The sequence below is a fragment of the Amblyomma maculatum genome, chromosome 4 (genome assembly GCF_055883805.1).
Source record: "Amblyomma maculatum isolate TAMU_Amacu chromosome 4, ASM5588380v1, whole genome shotgun sequence".
NCBI classification, from domain to species: domain Eukaryota; kingdom Metazoa; phylum Arthropoda; class Arachnida; order Ixodida; family Ixodidae; genus Amblyomma; species Amblyomma maculatum.
Genome location: NC_139347.1, coordinates 38,623,924 through 38,638,572, shown reverse-complemented (window position 1 = coordinate 38,638,572; position 14,649 = coordinate 38,623,924). Strand labels below are relative to the sequence as shown.

Sequence of the window (14,649 nt, the reverse complement as noted above, 5' to 3'; positions counted from 1 at the left end):
ATCCAAAGGTGAGCGTACAAATATATTCGCACCGTCAGTAATGTGCGTGTGCTGCTCGATGTTACGCAACTGGATCTGGCAAATACGAATGAAAGTGAGAGACCCCTGACATCAATTTTGACGAATTGAAAATCTCCAAAACTGATGTTACGGAAAGGTCTATAGTTCATATATTTTACTCTTATGTTCAGAGGTAACGTCGGATGTTTACCTATTTAACCGCCACCTCAATAGATTTAATTGTCGACCTGTATGGAGCGTGGGCAGGGCCCAGGCTCGAGTATAGCCACGCTGAGTTCGCGGGGCGACCAGAAAGTTCGTCCATTGCAACTTGTCAACTCGTGTCCGAAGCTAGGTGGGCAGACCCCATGGATGATCAAGTAACCACGGAGAGGGTCCGTGTAGCGGACAGAAAATTTGTGCATTGCAAGTCGTTGTAAATATCATGTAAATAAACGTTTCAGTAAACATAGAAGCCTGAAGAAAGAAGACAACGGGAAGGAAAGAGCCTGTGTATATTACACGGAATCTTCAGGATCAGGTGTCCCTTCCGAGGTCGACGCCCTTTCCTACAGCTGCCTCGCCTTTGTTGTTAGCCGCCCGTCCGGCGCCAGTCTGACCTCCTCCCCTGCAAACGAGTGCATGTACAGTTGCGCGGCACAAAACGCCAGCCCAAGCCCTGGGCTAAGGGCCTGTCTTCCACAATGTGTTAGTAAATTTTTTCACCACCTGTTTGGGTTGCTCGCGAGCGAGCGCACTCCCCTTCTCTATCTCTCACACACACACGCTCGTTCCGCCCAAACTTGGAGGTGATGCGATAAGTTTGCACGACACGTGATGTCTCTACTTTCATTGTCAGCATGGTTCTCATCACGGTGAGCTACTACTTCGCCCAGTTCATCCCCTTCCGTACATATACGAACAACATTCCGAACATTAAAATAACTACGCGCGTAATTGTCGTAGACCGAAAAAATGATAGATGACAGGATAAGGGGAGTAATTCCTGCTTTAATTACGAGACGTAATCGAGGCGGGCCTTTATATTCACCAAAAGAAAAAAGTTAAGTGCTGGGAATATGAAAAGGTTCATGATCAAAAAGAAGAAAAAAAAGAAGAACGTGAAAGACAGTTTCTGAGCTTACCTTTTTTTTTTTTTTTGTTCTTTTTTCTAAGATTGCCATGCCTCTATCATCCCCTTTTATTTTTTACCAGTTGTAGAGGCTTGCGATGGCCTTGGTAGCCTACTAAACCTGGAATTGGCACACAGTTCTATTATCTGTGTCTTTCATCAGTCTACGTCATCATATAAGCGCACAGCTATTCCAGCGCTGTGCACCATGTTTGAGTGTGCGCGTGCGAGCGGCCAGACCAGCTGCTAACACCGCACATCCGGTTCAGGCTGGCCCAAGGTCGTGAACAAGCGCCTGAAATTCGGTCAGAAGAACATGCCGGCTGACTACCACGCACCGACATGACCGTAGGAAGTACGCTTGAACATTTTGAACACGCGATAAGGTGCCAATGTAGGCATGCATCCCATGTATTAAAAACGCCCGTGCACTGAGAGTTCAGGTATGTTCAAGAATTCCACCCCAGGCCTTTGAACCTTCAAAGGCGTGTCTAACATATCCCACGATGTTACTTTGACACGTATAAATGAATCGATCGTTCCCTCAGCTATAGTCAATCAATCAATCAATCAATCAATCAATCAATCAATCAATCAATCAATGCCTAAAATGACGGCAGCACCTGCCGTGTATATCCCCGTATATCCATTTTTGGTCGTAAACCATCGTAAGACTAAGATGTCTGCCTGCTTCAAGGGGATATAAGGAGCAAATTCGAAGGAAACAAACGTCCAAACAACGTCCAAGTTATATAGGCACCGATATGCCACCCATGACAGACCGACGATGTGCCCATCATTTGCTCGACCGAAATGCGGCACCGGCCGGAAGCGGAATGAATCCAAAGCGGCAAAATAAATTAATCTTAATCGGACCTCTTCACTGGTTTCCGTGCAATTTACAGGGAAATGCGCCGACCCTGCCTGCGACCCAACCGGAATCCGGCATCCGCTGGACGAGATGTGCTGTATCCTGTAGCCCTGAAATTAGGCGCGCTAATATGCAAATACAACAGCCGACGAGGACGTTACTGCGTGACTCCAAATGAATTAACCGACGACACGGCTACCAGTTACGTCAGGAGTATAAATGAAGTTGAAAGTTTATTTTCGAATCAAAAACAACGTACAAGAATATACAGCGAGAGGTCCCATGGTACAAGGCCGCAGGTGGGACCTCGCATGGTAATAGATTTCGATAGGCAACATAAAGAATAATAACATTGTAAGAAAATTTATGAAGCAACACTGAAAATAATTAACGAAATACAAGTAAAGAGTGATGATTGCCGACAGATTTATATACATTATACAGAAAATGTATAATGTATATAACGTATAACAGCGGATTTGAGCAACAATGCGATATGTCCCCGTCCGGCTTTGTCCTCGACGAACGTGCGGCCGGTGTGACAGAACTGGATTGCTCATTTCCCGCCGCTCTCTTCCATGGCTGTAGACGGAGGTCTCTGCGTAAGCTAATATGAGATGACACTGACCTTCCCGAACGAGCTTTTCAAGTCATTTCCGTGCAAGAACAACTCTAAATTTCATTTTGTGCATTACACTTCGGACAACAGTGCGTCCCACCGGTGTGTTGTGCGAAGTTATTTCAAGACTAAATAATGCTAAATTAAAGACGTCCCTCGGTGCACAAGAAAGAGCACAACGAAAAGAAAGCTGACGCTGAAAAATAAGGCAGTGCGAGAATGTTGAAGGCATTTTTCTGCTTCTTTAATGCGGGAGGCGGTGCCACTTGCGAATCTGTGACATATACCGTTGAAAGGCCAAACACGACACGCTAATCTGTGACGCGCCGCGCTGCATTGCTTGACGGAAATGTCACCACTCGCGATTCGCAACGACTGGTCGGACATCTGCAGCGGGTTTCGAGAGTCTGACGATGTGTACACGTTCGCTTCGAGAACATCGGCGCCGTTTCACCCGGCTCCGCGATGGCTTGGGCGGCGGTTATGGCGCTGAATTTCCTATCAGGCACCGCGGATTCTGGGACAAACTCGTGTTAATGATGTCCTACCACAGAAATTGGCGCAGAAAACTTGCTTAGTAGAGGAACGTATACGTAATATGGCGAAACGTTGTGGCTGTGGGCGACAGAGGGCCAGGTAAGTGGATGAGGTTAGGAAATCGGCTGAGACAAGGATAGCCGGATATTACTGGGAGAGGCGTGTTCGTACTGCAATGTATGGCACCGCGGCGATGAAATATGCTATATATAATACATCCGTGTACTCGCGTTCAGGAGGGACCCAATGCAGCAATTCGAAGCCATATCCACAATACGACCAGTCGTAGCTTTTACACGCATAGATGACCTCGCCGATTTCTAATCCAATTAAGTTCGGAATCAGCCCGACATATGGCGGAGCTACGTCACACGGGACTCCAGTGCACGTGCACGTGCATACGCATAACGAGAACGCAATCGAGCGCTCAGTCAACGACCAAGAGAGAAAAAAAAAAGAAACGTCCACTTTTTTAATGCAACAGCGTAGCAGTCCCTTTCTACAAAACCTTTGAGAAAATTGCAGAGACCTGCATTGGGGAAATGTAAAAGCATGTGCTTTGGCTGCTCTTTACTAACTCATAGAATGCCATGACTCAGTACTTTAGAGTGATAACTAGACGCTAGTCATTGTCATGACTTCGACTTACACAAGCCATGGACTCCATAGTCATGCACATTGGATCTCCGATCTGACTCATGAGAAGTGACCATGACTCATGACTAAACTATAATGACTAACAAGACATGAGATTTAATACCACTTGTCATTTGATACACATTCATAACTACCAGCTTCATCTTAATGTGACATTATATCACACGTTACATCTCGCTTCCAGGTTTTGCGGACACGTTTTCGCAAACATAGCTACGTAAGGCTTTCGCCTTAAAAATCCGGCGTCGGCAAAATCGACGCTGTGAGCAAAGCCTTATGAGCATGCCTCTGGCAGTTAACACGACTCTCAGTGGCTGTGTGACGTCACGACCCACGTGACGCGGCCAAGTTGGCTCGGGGGCAAGAAATGGAAAATGGAACCAGGCACCCTTGGATTACGAATCAGAAACATTGCCCACAGGACGTTTGTGGTTAAAGTGGCGTTCTGTACATTTATCGAATGGCGGTTCAAATAACGGGGCAGCTTATGAATGTATGCTAATGAGCATGCACGAGGTAATAGAGGCGTAGGTTAAGGGAATGGTGAGTATAAGAGACTAGCAACGTGCCTGTACAAAGCAGTTTACCTTAATCCAGTGTACTTCCCCAGGCGGAATAAGAGGTTATATAATAACGGATCAATTCCTAATTAGTATCGACTGAAAGAAACGCATCCATTCGGCTAAGAAGTAAACCTGTGCATACACGATCCGCATAGAAACAGGTGATCCTTCTATTGAATTTTCATGCTTGACGCAGAGCAAATTAAACAAATTTAGTTCACAAAGTAACAAGGAGGGCTATGGTTGGTAGCCGCGATTATTCTTGTTTTGTGTTGTCTTCGAGTTTTAAAGAGGTAACCGTATGAGGCGACATTCCTTGGCGAAGAGTCGCGCGACGACGACGCCACCGTATGTCGTTGCCGCTGGTATACACACCGCACGAAGTGATGAGAGTCAACGACAGAGCGGGCCGCCTCGTCGTTCGGTCAAGGGGAGCATGAAGTACGATAAAACACTGAATATTCTTGCAACGCATCGCGTTTCTATGAGACGCAGCGCAGCGATGCGCTACTACACCGTTAAAGAACCCCAGGTGGTCGAAATTTCCGGAGTCCTCCACTACGGCGTCTCTCATAGCCCGAGTCGCTTTGGGACGTTAAACCCCACAAACCAAACCAAACTGTGATGCAGACTTGCATTGCAAGCAGTGGATTTCTCCCGCTCCTTTCGAATATTAACAATATCTCACCACACAAGCCTTTCTTTTCCTTCATTACCCTACCAAGCATTTACTGAACTGTCTCGGTGCGTTCATATATACGCACGGATCAGACGAAGTGAGCGTCTGCAGGTCCTGTTCTTCGCTAAAATAGGACCAGGAAAACAAACTTCACTCGAAAGAAAAAGCTGGAAGGGAAGTTATGCATCCCAAAGCCTTCTGCAATTGGTTGCCTTACGAGCTGCTTCCGGGCAACAGGTGAAACGTACACACAGAACCTGAGCGACGCACGGCCCTCAGCCCACCGAGTCGCATCATGCGGTTAGTGCTTAATAATAAGCTCTGTTCGGTTTTCAGCTCAATATATATTTTTTTTTTTCATGCGGACGGAACGTATTCCGTTTCTTATTGTTGTTATATATTAGTCGTACCTAGGCCTCGTCATAGCGAGTAGCCTGAGCAAGATTTCTATCAGACTCTCTGAATGCACATACAATTAGAGTAAGCAAGACATTATATGCGCCGGCGTTCGAACACGTGACACAGAGTACGCCAGTCGACCACATTACAATGCTAACATAAATGTATATATTTTTGAGGAGTTTTGCGCTACAGTGCAAGCAAGCGCGTGATTTTCTGCCAGAGCGTGCAACCAAGCCCGTCACCTCGGCATCGTTGGCGAACGCGGCCTCCGATGTCAGAGCAGCAGCAACCACAAAGGGAAGGAGATCGACGGCATGCTGCCGGCTTGACACTGTACGCGAAGCGAATGGCTTTGACACTGCATTCCAACGCACGCCACCGGGTCAGCGGAAACAATGCTGCCCCGCAGACTTATTTCCCTGGGGCTGAAGGCTCAACAGGCGTGTAAAACTGGGCCCCCTGGAAAGAACAATGTTGCCGCATACGGAATTAGGCGGGAACAAAGTCTCGCTGTTCTAATCTTTCTTGGAGCGTTCGCATACTGTCGCAATGATGATTATTATTACAGTGTTGTTGTTTAGTTTTTTGTTTTTTTTACGACGTAGCGCACCTTTGGCACATGGTAAGGTATTCTGTTTTACGAATAGAAGGGTCAACGACGAATTTTTTTTTAAGTATTTCATCCCAGAGCAGCCGTACTCTAGGCCATGGGAAAGTTTGTGCCTCACGTGTTGTGTCACTGGCGAGTGTTTAGCGGCACCGGTGGTTCAAACCTCGCCTCTCCAGAGTGCGAGCGAGTAGCTTAGACTACAAGGTCGCCGCTGCAGTTCGGCTTCTGGCGGAGAGTTGGGTAAATACATGAGGTGTTTGGTTTGTTCGGGGCCGATGATATTTAGCTAGGGCAAGAAGGTTTCAGTCTGTACTGTCTATAACGTTCAAATGGCACATCTTGACAAGGAATCATTGAAGATCTACCAACCTATATATGCGCACAATGGTTACAGTGGCTAGTATAGTACGACGTAGCAAAAGCGCATGTCACGCGCTGTTCAGTCAACGAAGGGAGTTACTTTTAACTCCCATCGTCCACAGCGCAGTTCCACAAAATGACCGCATGATAACGAAAGAAAAAAAAATAGCGAGAGAGAGCTGAATGGCTTTTATGCGGCCTCGCCAGGCGAAAGACAAAAGAAGGCCCCGCACTCGGCGGACGAACGCTAAACTACGCAGTTGTCGACCCCGGCGGAAGCCTCGATCGGCTTTCGCGTGTTCGCTTTCACCTTCACGCGCTCAAAAGCAACTGATGAATGACAAGCGCGTTGGAGACGGGAGACGTTGAGCGACGTTCGACAGACCCTCGAGTGACACGTTTACCGTTGGGGCGGCTTTTAAACGTAACGTGCCGCGCTAAGGAAAAAAAAAAAAAAAAAAAGGAAACAAAAAATAAACGCGAATGACGCGACTGCTAGCAAAGGCTTCTTTTTCTCCCTTTAACTGTTTGGAATTCAAACAATAAATGAAAAGGAAAAGAAAGGCGGTTTGACTTTTGCCAAAGGCCGCAGTGCGCTGTGAAGGAGCGAGAACAATGAACCGAGGCTCGTGAGGAATGACAGCGATCAGATGGCCCGTAAAAGGCCACAAAGAAATGAGCCAGTCGTGCGCACGTACAGCACAGCCATTGTATACGAAGGCACGTATGCGCAGAGACGGATGGCGTCGGCTTTCTGTTCTTCGCTGACGAAGTGGAGCTGTCTCCGCCGCTAAGAAAATACCAACGAACTATAACAGAGGCTCGACGGATGAAGCTAACGCCACTCCCTCTGTCTTGACCAGACCGGGGCACATGAATCTGGACAGCGCCAGGTCTGGCTAAATCTGAGTGACGGCGGAGGATGACAGAAGGAAATGCGTCGTGTGTCAGCGCATTTTAAAGGAGTGATAGAGTGCTTGGGCCATAAGGCCTGCAGTATTATGAAATAAATAAATAAATATTGTTTTTGTAATAATTTACTTCACTATTCAAAGTCTCTAGCTGACAATGTTTAAATTACTGCCGCCAGAATCAACACTTCATCCACTATTAACCCTACCACGGTAATATTTAGAGATGCTTTTAGAATATATATAGTGCCCCACTGTTTGACGGTGACGTATTTCACATGACGGTAGGTGTCCTGGGCAAGTCTTTATCGCTATTAAGAAATAACCAGAAAAATGTGACAGTACTGACTCTACACGAGGAAAAGGTCTCATTATTAATCGTGCTTCGAAGAAAACTGCATTTGACTGAATCGAGGTTTTGTAAGACTGCACGAGGCACGGCCTAGCCGCCAAAGCTTGGCCACGAGCTTTCATATGCGTGCCTTTTCGTTTCGTAAGTCTCGGTTCTGCATTCCTCCATGAGCTTGTCGAAAAAACAAATGGCAACCAACAAACCATAGAATAAGGAAACCAACATTTGCGCTGCACTCACCTAGCGGCGAACGCTGTTGGTCTCTAGACGGTCCCCGCATCCACGTCTCCAGGAGACTGATAGCGAGGAAACAAATGCAGCAGTGGCCGAGAGACGACGGTTCCCAAATGACTTCTTATCTCCCGAATTCCACAGCGGGGGAGAAGAAGCCCGGCAAGCCCACCGCTGCTGGGCGGCGGTTGTCGTCTATCTCTCGGAAAGAGAGCTCTCACGACGTCGTTCCAGAACAGGCGCTTGCATTTGTCGGAACGCACGTCAGAAAACACGCACCAAGCAGACGATCGGGAGCAGTGGCAACACACAAAAGAGCGAGTGGTGAACACCACGAGACTTTTTGTCAGAAACGCCACCCGCGCTGGCCTGTAGCGGCTACGCAGCACTCTCAAGAAAGCAAGAGTTTTCAGCACGCAGTGACAACGCGGAGAAAAAGCTGCCGGTCGAAAAACGCTGGCTCCAAGCCGGCGCGCACGCTCCGATGTGAAACGTTGTATCGGCCGCACTGTGCCCAGAAGCAGACGACTCGGACAGAGCTTTCAGGCGCGGCCGCCGCAAATTCTGTGGCGCGGCAATCGCTTGCGATAAAGTTGTCTACTTTTTTTTTTTTTTTTTAGGTCTGTGATTTTTGCGTTTGATCGCTGCTTTCCGCCCGTTCAGGTAATTCGCAAAGTCGCTGTGCATAGATTCGATTCTTCCAGTTGTTTCCAGCGTGGCGCGGCAGCAGCTTTTATTTTCTCGTTCACATTTTGGAGAGCTGAACTGAACCACTGAACCCCGAGTACGCTGCCGTAACGACAACTGCTCTTGTGTGATAGTACGGCAGTATAATAATAATGTTTTTTGATATCATAATTTGGCGTGGAAGTTAACTGAAACTTCAGATAATCGTATGTCATTGATTAAATTATCCTCTTCGCAAATCGCGACAAACTACTGCCACTACTACACTACTACAAGTTTTCACGGGTGGCGCAGAGCTTTTGTGAAATTGACGTTATTTACTTCGAGTGCGGTAATGAGAAAACCAAGGCACAAATCACGCAACATCCTTGAATAAATCGTGAAAATAACATGTGCAGCGCAACACGAACTGAAATCGGATGCGAACTACTAATTTAAGCCATTATCTAAGCCGACCAGTTCAGGTGGAGAGGCTTGACTGTTTACTTTATCTGCTGAAACCGCTAAAACTGATCAAGTGAGACATGCATGCTTGCAGAAGTAGCACATAGCAGCGTCGCTATACTCAGTTCTTGCCGCAACGCGAAAAAGCCTAAGTACAGTTTAAGTCGACAATGTATCTCAACGAACTCCAGGCATCAAGCGCAAATAATGGGAACGGTGGATGAAAGAGTGGGCATCTAAATGTTGTTATGGTACTGTTCCGGGCAGAGAAACGAAAATAACAAAATCGAGTAACAGGCAGAAGCGAAAGAGGAGTGAAGCAGTATCTGATGTGCTTTTAAAACCGACGAGACCAGCGCCGCTATAGCTCAGTGGTAGAGCACTGGTCTCGTAAACCAGGGGTCGTGAGTTCAAACCTCACTGGCGGCAGTCAATTTTTTTTTTCTCGTTTATGTTTTCTTTTTTGTTTTTTATGTCAAATATGCCTCAGTCTTCTCTGCACGGCTGCATAAACATGAAGAAAAAGAAAAAATCTTCGCTGACGTCTGCACCACGTGTTGCCTTCTGCTCCCCATTTTGCCCCAGTATAGGCGTCCTCCAACCCTGCTGTACTCTTTACTATGCTCGCTGAAAGCTACAGATTCGTAGAGAACAAATTAGACATTGTCACTAATTAAGCGCGTTCCGGCGAAAGAATGCACTGTTCTCAGCGCTCACTAAGTACTCGAAGGAACTACGTTCACGTTCACGCCTAGCTACGTTCACAGCCCTACCACAACAAAAGTTGAGATCACTGAGGATTATTTCAAGCATGAAAGCCTATTAGCGCTTGTAGTTGGCTTCTTGCTTACCAATTAACACTCGGTCTAAAATAAGAAGATAAATGCCATTAGAGAACTAAAGTAAATAACTCGCCACAAGCTAAAATCGGCAGCGATACATTGATTTGAACTTGTCAGGTCACCACTACCCAAGTAGCACGAAACGTTACTATAACTTTATTTGTTGTTATTTCGAACGTTGAAATTGAGTAATTTTTTATGTAATAATGTAAAAGAAGCTCTAAAAGTTAACATGCAACCATATTTGTGGCGTTTTAAGCGTTAACACAATGTTTCAGATAAAACTGAATACTAACGCACGTTAGCAATTAAACATTCGTACAACACGTTAGAACCTAGCAAGAATATATTTAATATGTTGGAGACTTTCATGTCGTGTTCCATATAGAAATGAAAATTAGCATCAGAAAGAAGCAGAGATGTACCATGCAAAAACATACTTGAACATACTTTATTGTCCTGTTAACAATTCACGCTCAACACGCCAAAACAGCGACCAGCTATAATAGAACTCAGGAGTCAAGATTTACTTTTTAATGTTTAAAGTAGGCTTCAAAAATGTGTGTGGATCACTAACTTATAGCTTTGGGACATCTGCAACGCTTTTAACGCTTCAAACAAAAACAAAAAAAAAAAAGGAAAACGTTGCAGATCCACATAGATTAATTCAACTGTTCTGGGGCTCTTTCTACCATTTTGGGCAGCAGTGATAAACTTCAACTAACCGAACTTTTCAACACCGAAGGTAATACCTAAAATGTCTGATTTATTTTTCGTTTTTTTTTTTTTAATTTAAGCAACTGATTAGCTTGGCTAAGATGTAAACGCATGATAATACTTTTTACTGTGTACAGACATTTATTTTAAAATTACGAAATATACGTTCGTGCAGGTGGACTTTACAACAAGGCGGGCACCATGTACGTGATACTGTTGATGATACACGATTAATTAACTACAATTATTTACCTTTTCTATTTTTGACTTTAAGGGGCAAAATGATTTATAAATTGAAACCCGTCAGCAGCAACGGTAAGTCCGTTCTTGAATTTTCTTAATTTATCCCAAAATTCAAATTATCGAACTACAAAAATAAGCATTTAACAGCTCGTTCAGTTGGCTTTCCGACATTGTGAATTTGCCGGAGTTCCGGGGCTCGACCCCGACCGCCGGCGGTTGCGTTTCGATGGAGGCGAAACGAACAGGCGTCCGTGTACTGTGCGATGCCAGTGCACGTTAAAGATCCCCAGGTGGTCGAAATTATTCCGTAGCCCTCCACTACGGCTCCTCATTCACTCTTTCCACTTTCTCTCCCCCCTTCCTCCCTTCCTCTACAGCGCGGTTCAGGTGCCCACAGCACAAATGTGACAGATACTGCTCTTTCCTTTCTTGTGACTCTATTATTGTTAGTATTATTATTAACGCGAAAGCGTTACTTCGCTATGTACACAGATTTCTGTCCGCAGACCGTATCCGCAGACCGTATCTGCAGACCGCGTCCGCAAAATCGTGTCCGCAGCAGTTGCGGGTAATTGAGAAGTGGTAGAGGTTAATGAGTGGTGTCAATCAATAGAGGCTGACGTATTGTAGCTGCAGAAAAATAATTAGGCCAATAACTTAATTAGGTAAATTCATTTGAATAACTGTGTCACAGGAAAGGCAAGGCGCAGTATCTGCCACACTTGTTGTGTGGACATTTGAACCGCGCCGTAAGGGAAGGGAGGAAGGTGGGAGTGAAAGCAGTGAAAGCGGAAAGAGAGAAACGGGAGCGGTAGTGAATATGACGCCAAGATGTGACGTCACGCAACCGGAAATAGAACCGAAAAGGGCACAGGAAGAGATTGGCGCGCAATTTGAAAGTACCAAAGACTAAGGGCAAACAAGAAGTGAATTAATGTGAGGTAGAGGGTGTGACGTCACGCAACCGAAAGTAGAGCCGAAAAAGGGCATAGGAAGGGTTTGGCGCGCAATTTGAAAGTACCAAAGACTAAAATGGGCAAACAAGAAGTGAATTAAGCTACTAGAAGCAACCAAAGCAACCAACAGCAGCATCCGTGCTTTCGCATTACTCCAATGCAGTGCTCTTTATTATTATTATTATTATTATTATTATTATTATTATTATTATTATTATTATTATTATTATTATTATTATTATTATTATTATTATTATTATTATTATTATTATTATTATTATTATTATTATTATTATTGCAGTGGCCCCTAATTTGGATATCTATTATCAAAACGCCCGAGGTCTTCGGACTAAGGGATCTGAATTTTTTTTCTAGCGTCTTGTCCTCTTGTTATACCGCTGTTGTGGTTACCGAAACCTGGCTGTCAAGTGATATTCCTTCCAATAATTTCTTTCCAAATAATTACTCTGTTTTTCGTAGCGACCGCCCTGAAACAGGTCCCAAATCAAGAGGAGGTGGAGTGCTCATTGCTATTGACAGTTTTGTGAAGTGTGTTCGACGTTCCGATCTGGAAACTGTTGAAGAATGTGTGTGGCTCGAGCTCACTTTAAATCGACATGAAAAACTTTTACTTGCAGCTTTCTACATTCCTCCGAATCTTCCTCCTTCAGCCTATGATGATGTTCTGCTCTCAATCGTACATGTTATAACCCATCATAGCAAACACAAACTTCTTATTTTAGGCGATTTTAATACTTCTGGTATCAACTGGAACTCATTTATTTCTTCTCACAACAATCATTACATATTAAGTAAGTGTAACGCTCTACTTGATTTTATAGCCTTTAACTCTTTGCAGCAACACAATTTCATTGAAAACTGCTGTGCTAATATTCTTGACATCTGTCTATCGAATTTTGAAAGTGTTCGAGTATTCGAGTTCAGACATACCGCTGACTCGCTGTGACAAATTTCATCCTCCGCTTCTAGTTACTACTGCTGTATCTGCCTCACCTTCTACTAATTCAGATCGGGTGAGGAATTCGCCCCGTTTCACGTATGCACGTGGTGATTATGTCGGTCTTTTCAATTTCTTCTCTTCCGTCGACTGGTCCCTTTTAAATGACATTAATGATTCAGATGGACAAGTCAGTCGCTTTACAGAAATAGTTCTTGATGGTATGCGTCGGTACATACCTTTGCATACTCCTACGCGTAGGAAGTTCCCTTCCTGGTTTTCAAGAGAACTAATAACGGCGTTAAAACTCAAGGAACGGGCCCATCGTAAAGCGAAACGCCCTGGGTTTCTCAATTGGGCAGATGAGTTTCGCCGTGTGCGTTCTCTTTGCAAACGCTTATACAAGCGGGACTACGACTCCTATCTTCAGTCTTTAGAGAGGAGTGCCTCAAATCGTCCTAGTCAGTTCTGGCGTTACGTTCGCAAGCGTTCCATTAAATCAGATTTAAGTATCAGCTTAGTTGACTCTCAGGGTTTACAAACATCCACATTGTGATTCTGTTTGCCTCCCATCTGGTGCACTATCTAATTCCATTCTCTTTGACGAGGAGTTGATAACTGAGAGTCTTAAGCGCCTGAGACCATCTTTGTCTCCTGGACCTGATGGCATTCCAGCTGCCATAATAAAAGCCTTCAGTTATATCTTTGTACCAGTACTGAGTGCCATATTTAATAACTGTTTAAAAAATGCTGCCTTTCCTCGCGTGTGGAAAATGGCACGCGTGTTTCCTGTCTTCAAGTCTGGAAACAAATCTGATGTTTCCAATTGTCGTCCGATTTCTCTTCTATGTGCAACCTCTAAGCTTTTCGAATTAGCTTTGCACAGCGTACTTTCCTTCCATCTCAAACATATCATAGTACCGAATCAACATGGCTTCATGTCGGGTCGCTCTACTTCTACCAACCTAGTCACGTGTATGACGTATGCCTCTGCAGCAGTCCTTCCGAGGGGTCAGGTTGACACTGTACTGTGATATGAGCAAAGCTTTCGACGTTGTTACTCACTCACTACTTCTTGAAACACTTCTACTCTCTGGCGTTAAGTCTCACTCGTAGCCCTCCTACGCAACTATCTCCTTGATCGCTTCTGCTTTGTCAGTGTCAATGGACAGACTTCTTTCGTTTACCCTGCAACGAGTGGAGTTCCTCAAGGTTCAGTACTAGGCCCGCTTCTCTTCTCCGTTTTTATTAATGATGTTTCCTCGGCGATAAAGAACTCCTCGTTTCTTCTTTATGCTGATGATATAAAAATATACAAAGTAATACATTCTTTTCAAGATTGCTTGTTGTTGCAATCGGACATATCTGCCTTTTCTGATTGGTGTGCGAATAATCGACTCACCCTCAATTCTTCAAAACTAGGGTTGTGTCCTTTACTCGTAAAACACATAGCTTTCTCTACCATTATTCTGTGAATTCTATGCTGTTGGACAGGGTTGATGAATTAATGACCTTGGTGTACTTTTTGACCGCACCCTCAGCTTCTCGTCTCACACTAAACGCATTGCTCAGCGGGCTATGCGCACACTCGGATTCGTTTGCAGACTTTCGAGAGAGTTGGTTGGTTGGTTGGTTGGTTGGTTCATAGGAAGGGAAAGGCGCAGTATCTGTCACACTTGCTCTGTGGACACCTGGGGATCGAATCCCGGCCTCGGCGGCTGCGTTTCGATGGAGGCGAAACGAAGTGGCGTCCGTGTGCTGTGCGATGTCAGCGCACGTTAAAGATCCCCAGGTGGTCGAAATTACTCCGTAGCCCTCCACTACTACCCCCCTTTCTCTCTATCCACTTTCACTCCCACCTTCATCCCTTCCCTTACG

General features: G+C 45.1%; 1 protein-coding gene and 1 non-coding gene across 2 annotated transcripts in view; one reads left to right on the top strand and one right to left on the bottom strand.

Annotated features, from left to right (window-relative positions):
- The window catches only part of LOC146190762 (uncharacterized), a 137,671-nt gene extending 129,242 nt beyond the window's left edge, over positions 1-8,429 (bottom strand). The window contains exon 1 of the mRNA XM_084601143.1: positions 7,934-8,429. The gene's annotated coding sequence lies outside the window, so the exon portion shown is untranslated. The remainder of the gene's footprint in view (positions 1-7,933) is intronic.
- A 983-nt stretch (positions 8,430-9,412) lies between these two features.
- Positions 9,413-9,484, top strand: TRNAT-CGU (transfer RNA threonine (anticodon CGU)). Its single transcript has one exon. It is a non-coding gene; the product is annotated as a tRNA-Thr (tRNA).
- Positions 9,485-14,649: the final 5,165 nt, after the last annotated feature.